At 36.2% G+C, this 20,451-nt stretch overlaps 1 long non-coding RNA gene across 1 annotated transcript in view; it reads right to left on the bottom strand.

Annotated features, from left to right (window-relative positions):
* LOC121496696 overlaps window positions 1-20,451 on the bottom strand; it is a 137,999-nt gene that overhangs the window by 30,605 nt on the left and 86,943 nt on the right. The window contains exons 3-4 of the long non-coding RNA XR_005989312.1: window positions 860-939; window positions 670-766 (exon numbers count right to left, since the gene is read on the bottom strand). This is a non-coding gene — a long non-coding RNA (uncharacterized LOC121496696). The remainder of the gene's footprint in view (window positions 1-669; window positions 767-859; window positions 940-20,451) is intronic.

The following is a 20,451-nucleotide window of genomic DNA, read 5'->3' as shown; positions in this document are numbered from 1 at the left end:
TCCTACCATTTTTGATGTGGCCGCTGCTCTGGACTTAACTGAATGGAGCCTGTTCTGTCAGTCTTTGGGTCATTTTCTGGGTTAGTTGTACTGATGTGGCTATTATCTAGGTATATCCATGGGAGGAGATGAGCTTGAGATCTTCCTACTCTGCTGTCTTTACAGGCTCTCTCCTTCCAGTAATTGGGTTCTTCTTAGTTTTGCATGAGTTCTTTAGGTTCAGCAGCTTCTGGTCTCTGTTCTGTGTATTACCTAGAACCTGGGAGTCTAGGCTTGAAATACTGATGTTTAGAGCATACTCAGAGGGCCAAGAAAGCATCTCTTTTGCAGTTCTGCTGCCGTCCCCCAGGCATCACCAGCCAGTGTGACACACTCACTCATCCCTTCATGTCTTTTAACCTCTAGAGAATGCTGAATTCCCTTTCTTGTTGTCATCAAAACTGCTTTTAACATATGTGAAAAGTAAACTTAAGGCTTTTTACTGAAAAAAGAATGATTATTGTTAAGTAGCTTCTATGTTCTGCCCAGAAAGAAAGAAATCCATAAAGCATAGACACACTAAAGTTACCTGCATGTAAATGGAGTGAAAGAAAAATAGAGCAAATGAAGTGTTTCAGAAAATTGCTCTGCCACGGTATATTTTATTCAGCAATCAAAGGCATCACTTACCTGACTGGTACTTTTCTATTTGCAAGAAAACACTCGGCTGTGACTATAATATGAGTCATCAGGAAAGCTAATCCAATGCCCAGGAGAGTCCATATATCTGGAATTTTAAACCAATTAAAAAGATAAATATGCAGTGAAAAACATTAAAAACTCCCAAATTGAGCAATTATTTAGTCACAATGTCACCTACTATTCTGAGTGTTCATGAAATCTGTAGGGGAAGGGTTAACCTTGATGTGGCACCGATTTCCTTTCCATCCTTGTATACATCTGAAAATGAGATAAAATGTGATAGCTAAATTAAGAAAAAAAGTTGAAACTTATTTTAGCAACATTATAATGGAATAAAATGATTAATGTCAATAGCTAATAATACAAGCAATGTGGATAACTTTGATAAGAAACCAAAAATATTAAACCAGAGCAAAAACAAAATTAAATTTTATTATTTTCATAATTGTATAAGATGATCTTAAAAAATATTTAGCACCTTTTGATTTTATCTCTAAGGTGAGAACTTAGTTTTCACATGTCCCTTTCTTATTTTCAGTATTGATTTGGTTTATAGCAGTGTCCAATCCAATATTACTTTATTGATCATTTGTCTCAAAGCTAAAAGCTAGTACTTTTTTCACTAGTGAACAGATTTTTTTCAATATTGATGGAAATAGTAAAATTACTAGATTTACATAAATCAGTATATTTATCACTACATCTGGATGATCCTTCAAGTGCATAGATTTGAAACCAGGTTAATAATCTCATTGGATATACCTGCAATACTACTATGATATAGTTAACTTTGCTTTATTTAGGAATATCATAATGAAACCTAAAACATAGGGAGTATTTTCTTTATAGTTGGCTTTCAGAACATTCAGAAATGGGGACCTGCTTATACTTCGAAGGGAAACCAGGTTTGTTTTTAAGCAGTAAATAGATTTTTTTTCTGGCATAGTATGTGTTTCCATGTGAGTGTGAAAGCTTATAAATTCATAATTTTTTATCAAAACTAACAGGATACAAATTATTTTTATTTATGTTTGGTTGAATCTTCTATCAAGTTCATAATACATACCACAAAATCAGATTTAAAAGTAGCTTTTAAATCTGTGTGCATTGAAACTGTGTTACAAGCAATGCTTTTTCAGCATATAGTTGTATTTTCCCTTTTTTAATTTGAAAATTTAAATGTTTAATGGCAATTTCTTCATTAAAAAATACTTCCTTAAATATAAAAAGCTTAAAGTTTTCAAGAAGGTCCATAATAATGCCTTCCTTCCAGGGTGCCTGGGTGGCTTAGTCATTTGAGTGTCTGTCTCTTGGTTTTGGCTCAGGTCATGATCTCAGGGTCATAGGATCCAGCTCTGCATTGGGCTCTGTGCTCAGCACCCAGAGTCTGCTTGTCCCTTTTCCTCCGCTCTCCACCCTGCTTGCACACTCCCTGTCTCAAATAAAATCTTAAAAAAAAAAAAAAAAAAAAAAAAAAGGAGTGAGAGAATGCCCCCTCACAGAACTAGAAGAAATAATACTAAAATTTATATGAAACCACAAGAGACCCTGAATGGCCAAAGCAGTCTTAAAAAAGAACAATGCTTAAAGGTAAAATCCTGGATTTCAAGATGTACAGCAAAAAAAGTAGTGTTCAAAACAGTATGGTACTGCCACAAAAATACATAGACAGAACAAAATAGCCCGGAAAGAAGCCCATGCTTATATGGTCAATTAATTTATGAAAAAGAAGGCAAGAATACAGAATGGAGAAAAGACAGTCTCTTCAATAAATGGTTCTGGGAAAACTAGTTTCATACAAAAGAAAACTAGTTTCATACTCGACCATTTTCTTACACCATACACAAAAATAAACTCAAAATGGATTGAAGATCTAAGTGTGAGATTTGAAAATGTAAAACCCTGAGGAAAACATAAGCAGTAATTTCTTGCATTGGACTTAGTGACATTCTTTTAGGTAAATCTCAGACAAGGGAAATAAAAGCAAAATTAACTATTGGGACTACACCAAAATAAAAAAGCTTAATAAAAAATAGCTTTTGCCCGATGAAGGAAACCATTAGCAAAACAAAAAAGCAATCTAAGGAATGGGAGAAGATATTTGCAAATGATAAGGAATTAATATCCAAAATATATAACAACACTCAAAAAACAGTCTGGTTGAAAATGGGCAGAGGACCTAACTATTCAGATCCTTACTGTCAAGTCATGACATTTTTCCAAAGGAGACATCCAGATGGCTGACAGACACATGAAAAGATGCTCAACATCAACAAATCGTCATTGAAATGCAAATCAACCACAATAAGATATCACATCGCTTCTGTCAGAAGGTCTGGAATCAAAAACACAAGAAATAACAAGAATTGGCCAAATGTGGAGAAAGAGGTACCCTTGTGCACTGCTGGTGGGAATGTAAATTGGTACAGCTACTATATAAAACAGTATGGAGTTCTCTCAAAAAATTAAAAATCTTATGTTCAGTAATTCCCTTACTTGGAATTTTCCCAAAGAATACAAAAATACTCTTTAAAAAAATAAATGAACCATTAAGTTTATTGCAGTGTTATTTAAAATAGCCAAGACATGGAAGAAATCTAAGTGTCCATCATAGATGAATAGATTTAGTACGTGTGTGTATATATTTTATATATATATATATATAAATTATATATATAAATTATATATATAAATTATATATATATATATATATATATATATAGTTGTTAGCCAAATAAAAGTTAAGATTTGCTGTTTGCAGCAACATGGGTATACCTAGAGGGTATAATACTAAGTGAAATAAGTCAGACTGAGAAAGATAAATACCAAATTATTTCACTCATATGTGGAGTATAGGATGAAAAATGCATTAAGGGAAGAGGGAGAAAGGGAAAATTTTCCTTATGTTTTTAAAGTAAAAATGTAGGAAAATTTGATCATTTTGATGTCTCTGAAACTGATTTTTTTTACTCTTGTCATTCATAAGGTGTGTTCTTTTTCATTCCTTAGTTATTTTTGAATCTACATGCCAGTTTTCACATGTGTACACACTGATGTCATATAGATATGGGGGACACTTTTTCCTTCTGGGTTATTTCGTCTCCTTTAGATTTTGAAGTTCCATTTCACTGGCATCAGATTAGAACTCCAACAATATCTAAGCAAATTATAATTTTAGGCAAACTGTAGGTGTTTGAATGTGTCTATTAAATTCCAGTGGAAAGTATCTTGGAATACCAGTGAAAAAAATAATGGGAGAAACTTCCAGTTAAGCTGGCAGAGAAGCTGGCTAAGTTTTTATCATCCCATGGATGCAAATAGGTAATACTCATGTAAATATAAATAACCCAGAAAATGACCAAAGACTGACAGAACAGACTCTGCACAACTAAATGTAGAGAAGAGACCATTTTGAAGAGTAGCAAGGGCAGAGATCTGGCTGGGAGCCAAACTGACCCACAAATGTGTATTTTGAGGAAGGATGTCACATGTGTGGAGAGTGGCACACTAGATACTCCAGGCATAGGGGAACCACACTGGGAAGACAGAGGCCCAAAACATTTGGTTTTGAAAATTTGGTTTCATGAGTTTTGATAATCACTGGGGCTTAACACCTGAAACTTTAAAAATCAGCCAGTTTAGCTGTGGGAGAATCAGAAGGCTATAGGAAACTGAGTCCCCACCCTTAAAGTGACAGTGTAACAGCTCCCCTAAGATATAGTATAGAAACAGCAGTTTGAAAAACACCTAGGATTTATGAGAACATTTATGTTCTAATCACAGAACATATGCGGAGGGGCATGGATTTTTGGGAAACTACTTCAAGAACAAAAGAGCTGGCACAATTTCCTTATACCATCCCCCAGCCTAGATACAGGGATACCTGCAGGAACCGGTGCAACCTACCTAGTGGCCCTAACACTACCCTTTCAAACCATGTCTCAACAATTTTCCAAAGCAGCCACAGAAGGTCTTTTCCCACAGAAGACCAGTGCAAATGTTCTAACACCACTCAACCTGCCTCTGTGTTTTCCTACAGACCTGCCTCGTCCAGCCTGGCTTTGGCAGAAGTTTTCCAAAGTAGCTACAAGTCTCCTCCTACAGTGGACTTGTGCAAACCTTGCTAACATGGAACCACAACCACTGTGTTCTCTTGTGGACCTACCCCATTCAACATGCCCTTGGCTAGATAGAGTCCATCCAAAGCTGCACCAAGCATAGCAGTGTGCAAGCAACCCATATAGGCACTAGCATCATTTCAAAGTGATTCCTGCACTGTGGAGAGGGGAAAAAAGAAAAGAAAACCAAAACAAAAACAGTTCAAGTGTAGCCACAGCAGTGTAGTCACAGCAGTGGGCCAGGGGCAGACATCTGCTCTGAATGCAGCTGTGCCCACCAATGAAAGCTCTGGGGATGGCACATGCTACTGTGGCCCAGTCTGATCCAGCTCAAGCTCAAGGTGGCCCCAGCCTGGCCCCTTAATAGAAGGACCAACCACTGCCCACAACAGGAAAAGAGAACCAAAGAGCTGACTGAGATGAAGGCAGGTGTGGCTCAAACACAGTGGTAGAGTGTAGGCAAAACACATAGGATGCACCTCTGAAGTGTCAGGTTCTGGTGAATGGGGGACATTGTACTGCAAGGCCCTATAGGACCTCTTCTCATAAAGCTACTACTTTCAAGAAGAGGAGATGTAGCTGAATTTCCTAACACACAGAAACACTCAGAGTGATTTAGACAAAATAAGACAGAGGAATATGTCCCAAATGAAAAAAAAAAAGAACAAGATCTCAGCAAGAAAGCCAACCAAAAATGGAGATAACATGCCTCATAGAGAACGTTAAGTAACAGTTATAAAGATACTCCCTCAACTTGAAGAAAGAGTAGAGGGTCTCAGTGACACCTTCAACAAAGAGATGTAAAACATAAAAAAGAACCAGTAAGGGGCACTTGGGTGGCTCAGTGGTTGAATGTCTGCCTTTGGTTCAGGTCATGATCCTGGGGTCCTGAGATCGAGTCCCACATCAAGTTCCCCACAGGGAGCCTGCTTCTCCCTCTGCCTGTGTCTCTGCCTTTCTTTCTTTGTCTCTCACGAATAAATAAATGTAAAAGAACCCAATGATATGAATAAATAAATGAAATTAAAAATACACTAGAGGGGGCAGCCTGGGTGGCTCAGCAGCTGAGTGCCACCTTTGGCCCAGGGCATGATCCTGGAGTCCTAGGATCGAGTCCTGCATCAGGCCCCCTGCATGGAGCCTGCTTCTCCGCCTCTCTCTCTCTCTCTCTCTCTCTCTCTCTCTCTCTCTCTTTCTCATGAATAAATAAATAAAATCTTTAAAAAAATACACTAGAGGAAATAAGTAGTAGACTAGAGGAAGGAAAATAATGGATCACTGACCTAGAAGACAGAATAATGGAAAGTACTCAAGCTAAACAGGAGAAAAAATAAATGAAAAAATGAAAAAAGATGAAGGGAATCCAGCAACACCACCAAGTGTAATAACATTTAGATTACAGAAATCCCAGAAGAAAAAAAAGAGAAAAGAGAGTGCAAAATTTATTTAAATAAATTATAGCTGAAAATTTCCTGAATCTGGGGAAAGAAACAGAAAACATATCCAGAGCCCACAATAAAACCAACCCAAGGAATTACACACCAAGAGACATAGTAATTTAAACTGCAAAAAGTAGTGTTGGAATTTTAGAAGCAGCAAGAGAGGAGATTCCCTGGGTGTCTCAGTGGTTTAGTGCCTGCCTTCGGCCCAGGGCGTGATCCTGGAGTCCAGGGGTTGAGTTCAGGGGTCAAGTCCCACATCGGGCTCCCTGCATGGAGCCTGCTTCTCCCTCTGGCTGTATCTCTGCTTCTCTCTCCCTCTCTCCCTCTCTCCCTGTCTCTGTCTCTCATGAATAAATAAATAAAATCTTAAAAATAAAAGCAGCAAGAGAAAACAAAAACAAAAACAGAAGATACCTATAAGGGAAGCCCCATAAGGCTGTCAGCTGATTTTTTTTTTTTTTTTTTTAGCAGAGTTTTGTAGGCCAGAAGAGAGTGGCATGATCTATTCAAAGTGCTGGAAGGAAAACAAAACAAAACCTAAGACCAAGAATACTTTATCCACCAAGGCTGTCAGAATAGAAAAGATTGAAGAGTTTTTCTGACAAACAAAAGTTAAAAGAATTTATCACCATTAAATCAACCTTACAGGATATATTAAAATGAGACCCCTTGAGTTGAAAGGAAAGACTATAAGCATCAGTAAGAAAAGTAAGAAGCACAAAAGCAGTAAAATTAAATATATCAGTAAAAATCAGTCAAGGGATTCACAAAATGAAAGAAGGTAAAGTATAGCATCATCTACCTAAAATGTGGAGAGGAGAAAATTGTAGGGCTTTTAAAATGCTTTCAAATTTAAGTGACCGTTAACTTAATACAGACTACTATAAGCATAAGTGTTACAGATAAACCTAATGGTAACCTCAAATCAAAAATAGGTAGTAGATACACAACACAAGGGGCAGAGAGAAGGGAACAGAATCTTCACTGTGCTGAGCTCAGAACCTGATGTGGGGCTCAATTTCACCACTCTAAGATATCAGGACCTGAGCCAAAACCAGGAGTTAGATGCTTAACCACTGTGCCACCCAGGTGCCCCCAAAATAGACTTTAAAACAAAAAGACTGTAATAAAAAACAAGGATAGTACATAATAATAAAGGGAAAAATCAAACAAGAAGATATAATTTTAAATATTTGTGCACCCAGCATGGAGCACCTAGATATTTAAAGCAGCTTTTAACAAATGTAAAGGAAGTAATCAATAGTACAATGACAGTAGGAGACTTTAATACCCCATTTACACCAATGAACCCATCATCCGGACAGAAAAGCAAACAATGGCTTTGTTTGTTTATACAATATAATAGCATTTTTTAAATTTATTTTTAATTTTTTAAAGATTTTTATTTATGAAAGACACACATACACACACAGAGGCAGAGACATAGCCAGAGGGAGAAGCAGCCTCTCTGTGAGGAGCCTCGTGGGGGACTCAATCCCAGGACCTCAGGATCACAACCTGAGCCAAAGGGAGACACTCAACCACTGAGCCACCTAGGTGCCCCTCAAACAGTGGCTTTGAATGACATATTGGACTATATGGATTTATGTGTTTCTAACTATATGGATTGAATAGATATATTCAGAACATATCATCCTAAAACATCAGAATACACATTCTTTCAAGAACACATGGAATATTCTTCAGAATGGATCATATGTTAAACCACAAAAGAATTCTCAGCAGTGGGTAGAAGAGGAAAGAAACTTTCCAACTTCATTCTATGAGGCCAGCATTGCCCTGCTCCCAAAACCAGATAAAGACACTACAAAGACAGAGAATGAGAAGCCTGTATGTCCAATGAACACAGATGGAAAAGTACTCAACAAAATCTTTCCAAACTGAATACAACATTACATTAAAATCATTGACCATGACTTCACCAAGTGAGATTTATCAATGAGATGCAAGGGTGGTTCAGTATTCACCAATCAATGTAAAACATCATATCAACAAAAGGAAAGATAAAAAAGCATATGGGCATCTCAACGGAGGCAGAAAAAGCATTTGACCAAGCACAATATTCATCCATGATAAAAGGGCTCAACAGTGTATATCTAGAGGGAACATACCTCTAGATATATAAAAATACCACAACCAACATCATACTCAATGCTGAAAAACTCAGCACAGTCGTGGAATTCTTAAATAAAATAGCATTTAAATTGGTAGGAAAGATTCAAAACTTTCACTATTTGGAGATGACACAATACTATCTGTAGAAAATCCTGAGGATTCCACCAAAAAAAAAAACAAACCAAACTAACCAACAAACAAAAAAGAACTGATAATTGAATTCTGTGACATTAGATACAAAATCAACATACAGTAATCTGTTGCATTTCTGTACACTAAAAATGAAGTAGCAGGAAGAGAAATTAAGAAAACATTACCATTTACAATTACACCAAAAATAATAAAATACCTAGGAATAAACCTAACCAAGGAGGTGAAAGATTTGTACTTTTTATTGTTGTTTAAGTAATCTCTACACTCAACGTGGGCTTGAATTTATAACCTTGAGATCCACAGTCACATGTTCTACCAAGTGACCCAGCCACTGCCCCCCTGTACTTTGCAAACTATAAAACTTTGATGAAAGAAATGGAAGATGACACAAACAAATGGATTCCATGTTCATGCAAGTGGGAGAACAAATATTGTGAAAGTAAGTGTCCATAGTACCCAAAGCAATCTGTAGACTTAATGCAATTCCAATGAAAATACCCATAGCATTTTTCACAGAACTAGAACAACCTATCCTAAAATTGGTATGGACACACACACACACACACACACACACACACACACACACACAAAATAGCCAGTGATCTTGAAAAAGAAAGAGAAAAAAACCCTGGAGGTATCACAATTCCAAATTTCCAGATATACTACAAAGGTGTAGTAATGAAAACAGTATGCTACTTGCACAAAAAAATAGATTAGTGGAACAGAATAGAGAGCCCAGAAATAAACCCATACTTATATGGTCAAGTAATCTCCAACAGAGGAGGCAATAATATGCAGTAGGAAAGAAGTCTTTCAACAAATGGTACTGGGAAATCTGGACAGGAACATGGAAAAGAATGAATCTGGGGCACTTTCTTACATCATACGCAAAAATAAAATCAAAATTGATTAAGGACCTAAATAGGAGACCTGAAGTCATAAAATTCATAAAACATAGGCAGTAATTTCTTTGACATTGGCCATTGAATCTTTTCTAGATAAATCTTAACCAAGGGAAACAAAAGCAAAAGTAAACTATTGGGATTACATTAAAATAAAAAGCTTCTGCAAAGCAAAGGAAACATCACCAAAACAAAAAGGCAACCAACTGAATGGAAGAAGATATTTTCAAATGATCTGACAAAGGGTTAGTATCCTAATATATAAATAATCTATATAATTCCATTCCAAAAACAAATAATCCAGTTTAAAAATGTGCAGAAGACATGAACAGACACTTATCTAAAAAAAAAGACATATAGGAGGTCCATAAACAAAAAGATGCCAAATATCACTAATCATCAGGAAAATGTAAATCAAAACCATAGTGAGATACCACCTAACACCTGTGAGAATGGCTAAAATCAGAAGCACAAGAAACATGTTGGTGAGGATGTGAGAAAAAGGAATATTTGTGCACTATTGGGAAATCAGGTTGTTTCAGCCACTGTCAAAAGATGCTATGGATTTTCCTCAAAAGATTAAAAATAAAATTACCATCTGATTCAATAATCTTAATACTGATTATATACCTAAAGAACACGAAAATACTAATTTGAAAAGCTATAGGCACCCTTATGCTTATTGTGGCATTATTTACAGTAGCCAAGTTATGGAAGCAACCCAAGTGTTCATCCATAGATGAATGGATAAACAAGACACACACACACACACACACACACACACACACACACACACACACAGTAACTTTACTCAGCCTTAAGAAGAATGAAATCTTGGCATTTGGAACAATATGGATGTATCTAGATGATAAAATGCTAAGTGAAATAAGACAAAGAAAGACAAATATATGATTGTATTCATGTGACATTTAAGAAACAAAGGAACAAAGAAAAAGACAAACAAACAAACAAACAAAACCAGACTCTATGGAGAAGCAATAACAGTTTGACCAGAGGGGAAGTGTGTTGGAGAGAGGGGGAAACAGATGAAGGAGATTATGACTACTCTTAACATGAGAGGCACTGAGTAATGTATAGAACTGTTGAATCACTATGTTGTACAACTGAAACTAATACTGTACATTCATATACTGGGAATAAAAAAATGGGAAAAAAATACTACACACACACACACACACACACATATACACATATCCTCCATTCAGGAGAATGGAGAACGGAACTGCATATGGGGATAAAGGGTTATGTTTTAACATATGTTTGTGCATAATTTCATTTAAGACTTGAAGCATATATTATTTTTAATCTGGTAAACATCAAATGATTGAGTAAAAAGTAATCATTTGAGAATCAGTTTGGTGTGAGGGTTAGTTTTTTACTTCCAGAAACCATTTATTCATTTATATTCAGATTTATTAGAATTTTAAAAATCTGATTTCATGATATAATTAAGTTTCTGGGTCAGTGGGACTGGCCAAGGACAAAATTTATGCTTCCTCCACCCCACAGTAAAAGTGCACCCTGGAGCAGGGTCAGCACACAATAACCAAGTTGCAGCTTCTAAACAAGTGTTGGGTTAACCCACAGCAGCTCTGGTCTGCTTGGGGCATGGGGGAAAAACTGGTTTTAAAAGAGTTACTGTATATAAAAGGGCCAGCCCTAGAATTCAATCAAGTGGTGAAGGAGCTGCTGAAATTCTCTCTGGGTGGGAGAGACTGATGGTCATAGTCTGTATTCCCCACACACCTTAAAAGCATAGACCAGTATACAATCCAGGTGCCCTAACTGACCTGCCACCTTAGTGTACCCTACCCCACACCAGCCCCAGCTGTCCCAGCAAAGAGGCCAAAGGGCAACGTACAGTGGGATACCTCTGATAAAATGTGCTCAATACCACTGCAGCCTTTGTGCCAAGGTGAGACATGCACAAAGCACCCTGGAACACTCCAAGCCCATACCACTTCAGCTTTAGACAGCTTGCTAGGGATCCCCAGTTCAAAGTGCTCTGGAAACTTCTGGCTTCAGAACCAGCTGCCCTGTCCGGGTGTCCCAATGTTAAGCACCCTGAGAACCCCTGGTCCTTCCCTGCATTGGTTCCATTCATTCCTCCCCCACCCCCCAGGGAGCACCCCTCCACCTCCTGTGTGGAGCACAAGAACACTCCCATCCACACTGGCCTCAGCTTCAGTCATGTGGTTAGGGCACCCCCAGTGCTGAGCACCCAGGGACTCCCTAGCTTTCACCACATTCAGCATCAGCTATCCTGTATGGGCAGCCCCAGTGTGGAGAGCCTGGGGATGACCCAGCTTACAACTGCTTAGCTTCAGCTGCCCTGTCAAGACACATTTTACATAAAGAGCTCAGAGACCACACTGGCCCACAAGTGCTTTAGATTTACCTATCCTGCCAGGGTGCCCCCCTTGATCCCACTCCTTACCCTACCTCAGCTCTAACCACCTTTCCAGGGCACCCTCTGTGTAAAGTCCTGGAACATGGTGATTTACACTCACTTCAGTTTTACTTATCCTGCCAAAGCGCCTTCTGCTTATAGAGCTTTGAGACAACCCAAGCTTACATCCAGGTTAGCTTTAACTACCTTGCCAGAGGATCCACTGTGTTCAGAGTCCAGGGACTACACTAATGCATGCTCACTTAAGCTTTACCTGCTGCACTAAAGCACTCACTATGTGGGGAGCCCTAGAAACCCCAACCCAAGGCAGCCACAGCCACAGCTCCAGCCAGCCAGGAAAAATGACCAAGAACACATAGTATACATAGGGGATGACCATACACAAACCATTCCCTGAAGTTGAGAGGAAATTATGCCACATAATATATAGAAACACAATGTACAGCAAATCGGGACAGAGGAATATTCTCCAAAAGAACAAGACAAAATCTCAAACAACTAAATGAAATGGAGATAAGCAATATGTCTGATTTTTTTAAATTAAAGTAGTGATTATAAAGATGATTACTTAGCAGGGAGAAGAATGGAAGAACCCAGACCTTCAACAAATAGATAAAGAAATAAAATAACCAATCACAGTTGAGAAATACAATGACTGAAAGTCCTCTAGAGGGAATCCTCTAGTGGGTGCAGATGAACATATCAGTGGTCTGTGAGACAAGTGAATGGAAAGCACCCAAACTGAATAGCAAAGAGAGAAAGTAATTTTTAAAATTTAGGAAAGGTTAAGGGATATCTCGGATAGCATAGATGAACAAATATTTGCAGAGTAGGAGTCCCAGAGGGAGAGAGAAGGAGACAGAAAACTCATGTGAAGAAATAAGAACTGACTTGTTCTAACCTAGAGAAGGGAATAGACATCTATGTTCAGGAAGCACAGAGAATTCCAAATAGATGAACTTGAGGAACCCCAGGCTACAGCACATGACTATTAAAACATCAAAGGTTAAAGAGATAGAATTTTAAAAGCAGCAAGAGAGAAGCAAAGAGTTATGTATAAGGGAAACCCTGTAAAGTTATCAGCTGATTTTTCAGCAGAACTTTTGCAAAGAAGAAGGTGACAAGACATATTCAAGGAGCTGAAAGGAAAAAAAAAACCCTGCAATGAAGAATACTGAACCCTGAAAGTCTTTCATTTACATTCGACAGAGAGATGAAGTTTCTCAGATAAAAGTGAAAAGAGTTTATTGTCATTAAAGAAGCCTTACAAGAAATGTGAAAGGGACTTCGATAAGTTGAAAAGAAATGGACATAATTAGACATAAGAAAATAAGGAATAAAAAGATCATCAAATATGGAGAAGGGAGTAAAATGGCTTTTTTATTTTTTCATAATGTAGTTGAACTTACATGACCATAAATTTAATAGAATACTATATATACTTAGGATGTTATAGATGGACCTTATAATAACCACAAACCTTATGCCTGTAATAGATACACACAAAAAATAAACAGAAAATCCACATAACACTACAGAAATTCATCAATGACAGAGGAAGAGAAAGGAACAGAGAACTATAAAAATAATCAGAAAACAAGTAACAAAGTAGCAATAAGTACATACCTATCAACAATTAATTTAAATGCCTGGAATATTCTAATTAAAAAAGAGTGGCAGAATGAATTAAAAAAAAAAAGACATCGATATGCTGCCTACAAGAAACTCACCTTGAACCTAAGGATACATATGGACTGAAAGTGAAGGTATAGAAAAACATTTATCATGCAAATGCAAGTGAAAAAAAGCCAGGATAGCAATACCTGTATCAGGGAAAATAGACTTGAAACAGACTGGAATAAGGGACAGAGGCAATGCATATTGAGAAAAGGATCAATCCAACAAGAAGATATAACGGTTGTAAAGATCTATGCACCCAACAATGGAACACCTAAACATAAAACAAATATTAATGGAATAAAGAGAGAAATTGATGGTAATATAATAAGGGACTTTACTACCCCACTTATATCAATAGATAGATTATCCTGGTAGGATGTCAGTAAAGAAAGTGTGCTTGAATGACACATTAGACCAAATGGACATAACAGTTATATGTACACAACATTCCATCCAAAACAACAGGATTTTTTTCAAGGGTACATGGAACATTCTCCAGAATAGATCACATGTTAGGCCACAAAACAAGGCTCAATACACTATATACTGACAAATTAGACAACCTAGAAGAAATGGGTAAATTTCTAGAAAATACAAACTTCCAAAGCTAAATCATGAAATAGAGAATCTGAGCAGACCAATTACTAGTAATGAAATTGAATCAGTAATCAAAAATTCTCAACAAACAAAAGTCTAGGACCAGATGGCTTCAAAGGTGAATTCTACCAAACATTTAAAGAAGGGCTAATATCTAGTCTTCTCAAACTATTAAAAAAAATGTTAAGAGGAAGGAAAGCTTCTAAATACATTTTACAAGGCCAGCATTATCCTGGTAACCAAAACTAGACAAAGGCATTATAAAAAAGAAAATTCCTATAGGCCAATCTATCTGATGAACATAGATGCAAAGATCCTCAATAAAATATTACCAAACCTCATTTAAAAATACATTAAAATGGCTATTTGACACAATCAAGTGGGATTTCTTCTGGGAATTCAGGAATGTTTCAGTATTCATAAATCAATCAATGTGATTTACCACATCAACAAAATAAAGGATAAAATTCATATCATCTCAATAGATGCAGAGTTTTGATAAAATTCCTGATCTATTCATGACAAAAAAATCAACAAAGTAGAGTTGGGGAAACCTATTTCAAAATAATAAAGGCCATATATGAAAAACCACAGCTAACCTACTAAATGACAAAACTGAGCTTGTCCTCCAAGATCAGGAACAAGACAAGGATGCCTATTCTCACCAGTTTTATTCTACCTACAGCTGGAAGTCATAGCCACAGAAATCAGACAAGAAAAGGAAAGAGAAGGCATATTGGTAAAGAAGAAATAAAGCTTTCACAATTTGTAGACTACATGATATTCATAGACAGCCATAAGGACTCCACCAAAAAATTACTAGAAGTAATAAATGAAATCAATAAAGTTGTAACATATGTAATACCCAGAAATCGGTAGTGCTTCCATACACTAATGATGTAGCAGAGAGATAAATTAAGAAAACAATCCCATTTACAGTTGCACCAAAAGTATTAAAATACCTAGAAATAAACTTAACCAAGCAAGTGAAAAACCTGTACTCTGAAAACTATAAAACATTTGTGAAAGAAATGAAGATAAAATAAATGGAAAGACATTCCATGATCATGGATTGGAAGAATTACTTTTGTTAAAATGCCCATACTACTACCCAAAGCAATCTATAGATTTAATGTAATCTCTGTCAAAATAGCAACAGTATTTTTTCAGATAACTAGAACATATAGTCCTCAAATTTATATGGAACCACAAAAGACCGTGAATAGCCAGAGCAATCTTGAAAAAGAAGAACAAAGCTAGAGGTATCACAATCCCAGATTTCAACATACACTACAAAGCTGTATTAATCAAAACTTTATGGTATTGGCACAGAAAATAGATACATAGATCAATGAAACAGAGGGAGCTCAGAAATAAACCCACATTTACATAGTCAATTTATGACAAAGGAGGCAAGAAGGTACAATGGAAAAAAGTTTCTTCAATAAATTGTGCTGGGAAAACTGGACAGGTACATGAAAAAGAATGGAACTGGCCCACTTTTTTATACCATACAAAAAGAAAATGGACTGAAGACCTAAATGTGAGACTTGAAGCCATAAAAACCCTAGAGAACATAAGCATTAGGTTTTCTGAAACTGACTGTAGCATTTTTCTAGGTAAGTCTCCTGAGGCAAAGGAAAAAAAATTAAACTGTTGAGACTATGTCCAAGAAAAAGCTTTTGCACAGTGAAGGAATCAATTAACGAAACAAAAAGGCATGCTACTGAATGGGAGGAGATGTTTGCAAACGATATACTATATAAGGGGTTAATATCAAAATATATTAAGAACTTACACAACACCGAAAAATATCCAATTAAAAATGGGCAGAGAACCTGAAGATACATTCTTCCAGAGAAGATACAGATCGCCAAAAGACACATCAAATAATGTTTAATATCACTATCATCAAGGAAATGCAAACCAAAATCACAAATATCCCCTCATAGCTCTCAGAATGTCTAAAATTAAAAAGATAGTAAGTGTTGGTAAAGATGTGGGGAAAAAAAAGGAACACTTGTGTATTGTTGGCAGGAATGTATGTTGGTACAGCTAAGGTGGAAAACAGTGTGGAGGTTTTTAATACAGAAATACTCTATGATCCAGTAATTTCATTACAGCGTATTTACCCAAAGAATATGAAAATAAAATTTTGAAAAGATATTTGTACCCCTCTGTTTAATGCAACATTCACAATATCAAAATTATGGACTCATTCTAAGTGCCCATCGATAGATGAATGGTTAAAATAGATGGGATGTATATACACACACACGTGAGCATTATGCAGCCATATGGAAGGATGAAATCTTCCCATTGGAGACAACCTGAATGTACCTAGAGTGTATTATGCTAAGTTCAATACCATATGTGGAGTCTAAAAAATGAAAATAAATAAGGAAACAAACAAAAAGCAAAATCAGACCTGTAAATACAGAGAACAAATACATGATTGATGGAGGTTAGGAAAGTAGGAGGATAGGTAAAACAGATGAAGAGGGGTGACCATACAAGCTTCCAGTTACTTTTTTAAAAAATTTATTCATGACAGAGAGAGAGAGAGACAAAGACACAGGAAGAGGGAGAGGGAGAGAAGCAGGCTCCATGCAGGGAGCCGATGTGGGACTCAATCCCAGGACCCCAGGATCACTCCCTGAACCAAAGAAGACACTCAATTGCTAAGCCACCCAGGCATCCCCAGGCATCCAGTTATGGAGTGAATAAGTCATGGAATAAAAACCATAGAATAATAAATGTAGTCAATAATATTGTAATCGCATGGTAGGAAGACAGATGGTAGCTGCACTTTTGGTGAACGTAGGATAACCTATAGAGAAGTTGAGTTATTATGCTGTACACCGGTTGCTAATACAACATTTTATGTCAGCTATACTAAAAAAATATGCAAAACAAACTAAAGATTCATGCAGAGACATGGAGATAAGTTTTTCCAGTATGAATTTTTTGAGGTATACATTCTTTGGATAATTAGTGGTAAAAGACATCCTCTCTCCAACTCTGATGTTAAAAGGAAGTATGTATCCCTATTAAGAAGTACTCTTTATCATTTTGGTACAAAAGCCAGCCTGAAGATAAAATAAACTAATAGGAACACAGAGCCTGCAGAATCACTGAAAAATGGAAGTACAGCCTTAATGTCATTGCAGACATCTGTCAGTTCATCTTTTAAGACTGCTCTACATTTAGACTTTATATTTACACACAGCAATGTTTTTTTAAATCCTTTAAGTCAATTTGAGTTAGGTTTTCTATTACTAACACATATAGAACTTTAACTTTTTAACTCTTTCATTTTGATCTCCAAAGTTTTCTTCATTAAATCAATAATTCTTATTCATAAAATATTTATTGAATGTCTACTATGTGCAGGATACTCTACATATAGAGTATGTAGAGTATATACATATAGCATGGATGTATAGAGTATATACATATAGCATGGATGGAAAAGAAATATTTGAGAATTCATAGCAGCATAAGCTTAGGAAATTTAAACATTTGAAAATAAGACACAAAGTAGAAAATAAAATATATGAAATATAAGAAAGCTTTAAAAAAAAGTGCTGAAAGAGAGGATGAAAGAATTGCTTAAAGAATATTTTTTCAGATCCAGAAAATTTAAATTTTTTATCTCAACTAGACTTTTATGGAACAAGTGATAATATTAAATTTATTCCAAAAAATGAAGCGCTTATATATGTATTATATAACTGTTTCAGAAAAACTAGTTATGTAGTATATACAGAAATCACATATAACTGATGAAATTGGGAGATACGTTCAAATTTTTTCAGATTGTAAAGGGGATCCTAGACAAACCTAGATTTTCCAATTCTTTTCTGTAGTTATTTTTTTCAGCTATACTTCCTCTAATTTTACAGTTCTTAATAATGTAGAGGGAAAATTCTTTCAGGAGCCATGTGAATTTTGGATATATTCCAGATTAGATTTATATTTTGCCGTAATAGCAGACTTATTTTTCTTTGATCAGGCATTTCTGTTGTAACACTGAGTATTAAATTCATGTATATATATTTTATTTATAGAACCTATGTTTTTCTACCTTTGCATTCCATGCTTCAGAAAATTCCAATGTAGAAAGCCCAATAGGAATTGAACACCTGCTGTGTGCTAAAGTTTTTTTTCTAAATGCTCTAATATCTTACTTGTAATACAGAAATGTTAAAAGGTAGGAATTATTTCCCCATTCTATAGTTGGGAAAATAAAGGCACAGAGAGGTTGATCACGAAGTCACCCAGAGTTATATTCTGAGTAAGCTTTATATTATGTCTCTGGCTTCTCTCGAGATGCTCTGTTCACTAAATGGCTTTCCTTCCCATAATCTTCCTAAAGTTTGTAATGGTAATTAACTTGAAATGTTTTTTCTGTTAGGACAGAATTAGGACAGAAATAAGAGGAGAAATATTTTGTCCTAATGGTCTGAGAAAGTCCATTAATCACATTAAGGCTCACCCTGGAAGCACCTCTAGGTGAGAGGGTTCTCAGAAGTGGCCCAGGGGGAAAAAAATTAAGTAATAGTATCAGGGTGAATGGATTTGAGTCTACACTCTGCCACTTTCTACTTATGTGGCTTTGGAATAGTCAAATAATTTCAATTTTCTGTTATAAGTAATAAAAATTAGGACTCATCTTATAGAATGTAGCTGTAAATTAAACAGTGACATGAAAGCATACTGTTAACTGTAAAATGTTATTTATACCAAGCTGTTTGACACCCAGTCTTTTGCTTTCTGGTATAAATCATGGTGATGCCTATTATGCTGACCTTATGCCTACATGCCCTAGGTCCTCAGATACCTGCCCTATTTCCCATTGTTTCCTGAACATCATTTAAGAATTAGGAATGAAAAAGACTTTGCCTCAGCTTCTGTTTTCATGGCTTATTAATTATGCCATTAAAAAAAATTTTTTCAATTCACAATTCAATTCACATATTCGCATATGAATATGCCTGAGGGTTCTTCATCCTTTGCACACATATGGGAAGAAAAAGCAGGTGTTGAAGATGCTCACTGTCTGCCAAGCAGGGAGAGTACTAGAGTACTGCAAGCAGGGAGAAAGTAGTGCTGTCTCAACATAACATGAAAGCATCAGTTCAAACCAAGTGTTTTCTGGACCATGTGCTGGGCCTATGTCAGCAGAAAGGCAGTGGGACAACTGAGGTAAACCCTTAAGGAGCCATCCTTACTGTCATGGGTGAATTCATTTTAACAGAAAACAAAAAAAAAGAAGGAAAAGCCACTAAATAATCCTGGAGCCACAAAGCTCTGAAATTTCACTTGAGTACCAGTGATTAATTTGCTTGAACTAATTTCCTGTTGATTAATTAGCTCCAACATAGTTTGTAACATTAAGTATTAGGTAGAGTCCACCTGAAAGAGAAAGATAAATGTCCCATTTCATCCATGCATAAGGGCTTGTTTTCTTAGTACAAACAGGAGAAAAGGAGAAATTATATGTAAGATGACTCTTGGAGCCAGAACCAACACCCTAATCTTTCCTAAATTCAAGCAGGTCTTCTGTTATTAATAGGTTATAACTGAAGAGTTATGAAACAATTTATTTCTCATTCTGCTTGGTAACACCCATTTATTACTCACTAATACCTAAAAAAAGCTCCTCCCATCCTTGTTGTCATTTGTGTGCCAGCCTTAGCTTAAATGTCAGGGAAAACAAATGAGGAGCTAACACATTTTCTAAGCATGTGTTCACAGAATAACTTGGTCGGAATTGACAGAGGGTTTACTCTGTTTTTTAAAGTAGTTAGATTGTTTAGTAAGTCTAAAGTAATAAGACAAAAGTCAAGTGTTAATGTAGAGGCATGGTTATTTCATAAAATTTTTGATACTGCATATTCAAATTTAGAAGAAATTATAAATTAGCTGATATCCAATATTTTTCACTGATTCAGAATAATCAGGAAAATTGATTTGATTGCATTTTTCCTAACAATTATGAAATTAAAGGGAATCTTAATCCTATTCTGAAGTGGGACATTTCAAAGGATCAGAAAGATAAGAATTTTATGAGAAATATGTATAAATACAATTTCTGAAATTCCCATATCCATTCCTCTATCATCTCAGTCACAAAAATTCTATCAGATTACCTCCTAAACTTACCTAACATGGTCTCCTGCCCTATACTGCTCTGACCATGTAGCCAGAGTCACTCATTGCTGTATAGTAACAGGTTCCTAACTACATGCCTTGCCTTCAGACTGATGTCACATTGTACAGCTTCCCTAATTTAAATCCTTTACCAC

The sequence above is a fragment of the Vulpes lagopus genome, chromosome 8, assembly GCF_018345385.1.
Source record: "Vulpes lagopus strain Blue_001 chromosome 8, ASM1834538v1, whole genome shotgun sequence".
Taxonomy (NCBI): domain Eukaryota; kingdom Metazoa; phylum Chordata; class Mammalia; order Carnivora; family Canidae; genus Vulpes; species Vulpes lagopus.
This window is presented reverse-complemented; position numbering and strand designations above follow the sequence as displayed.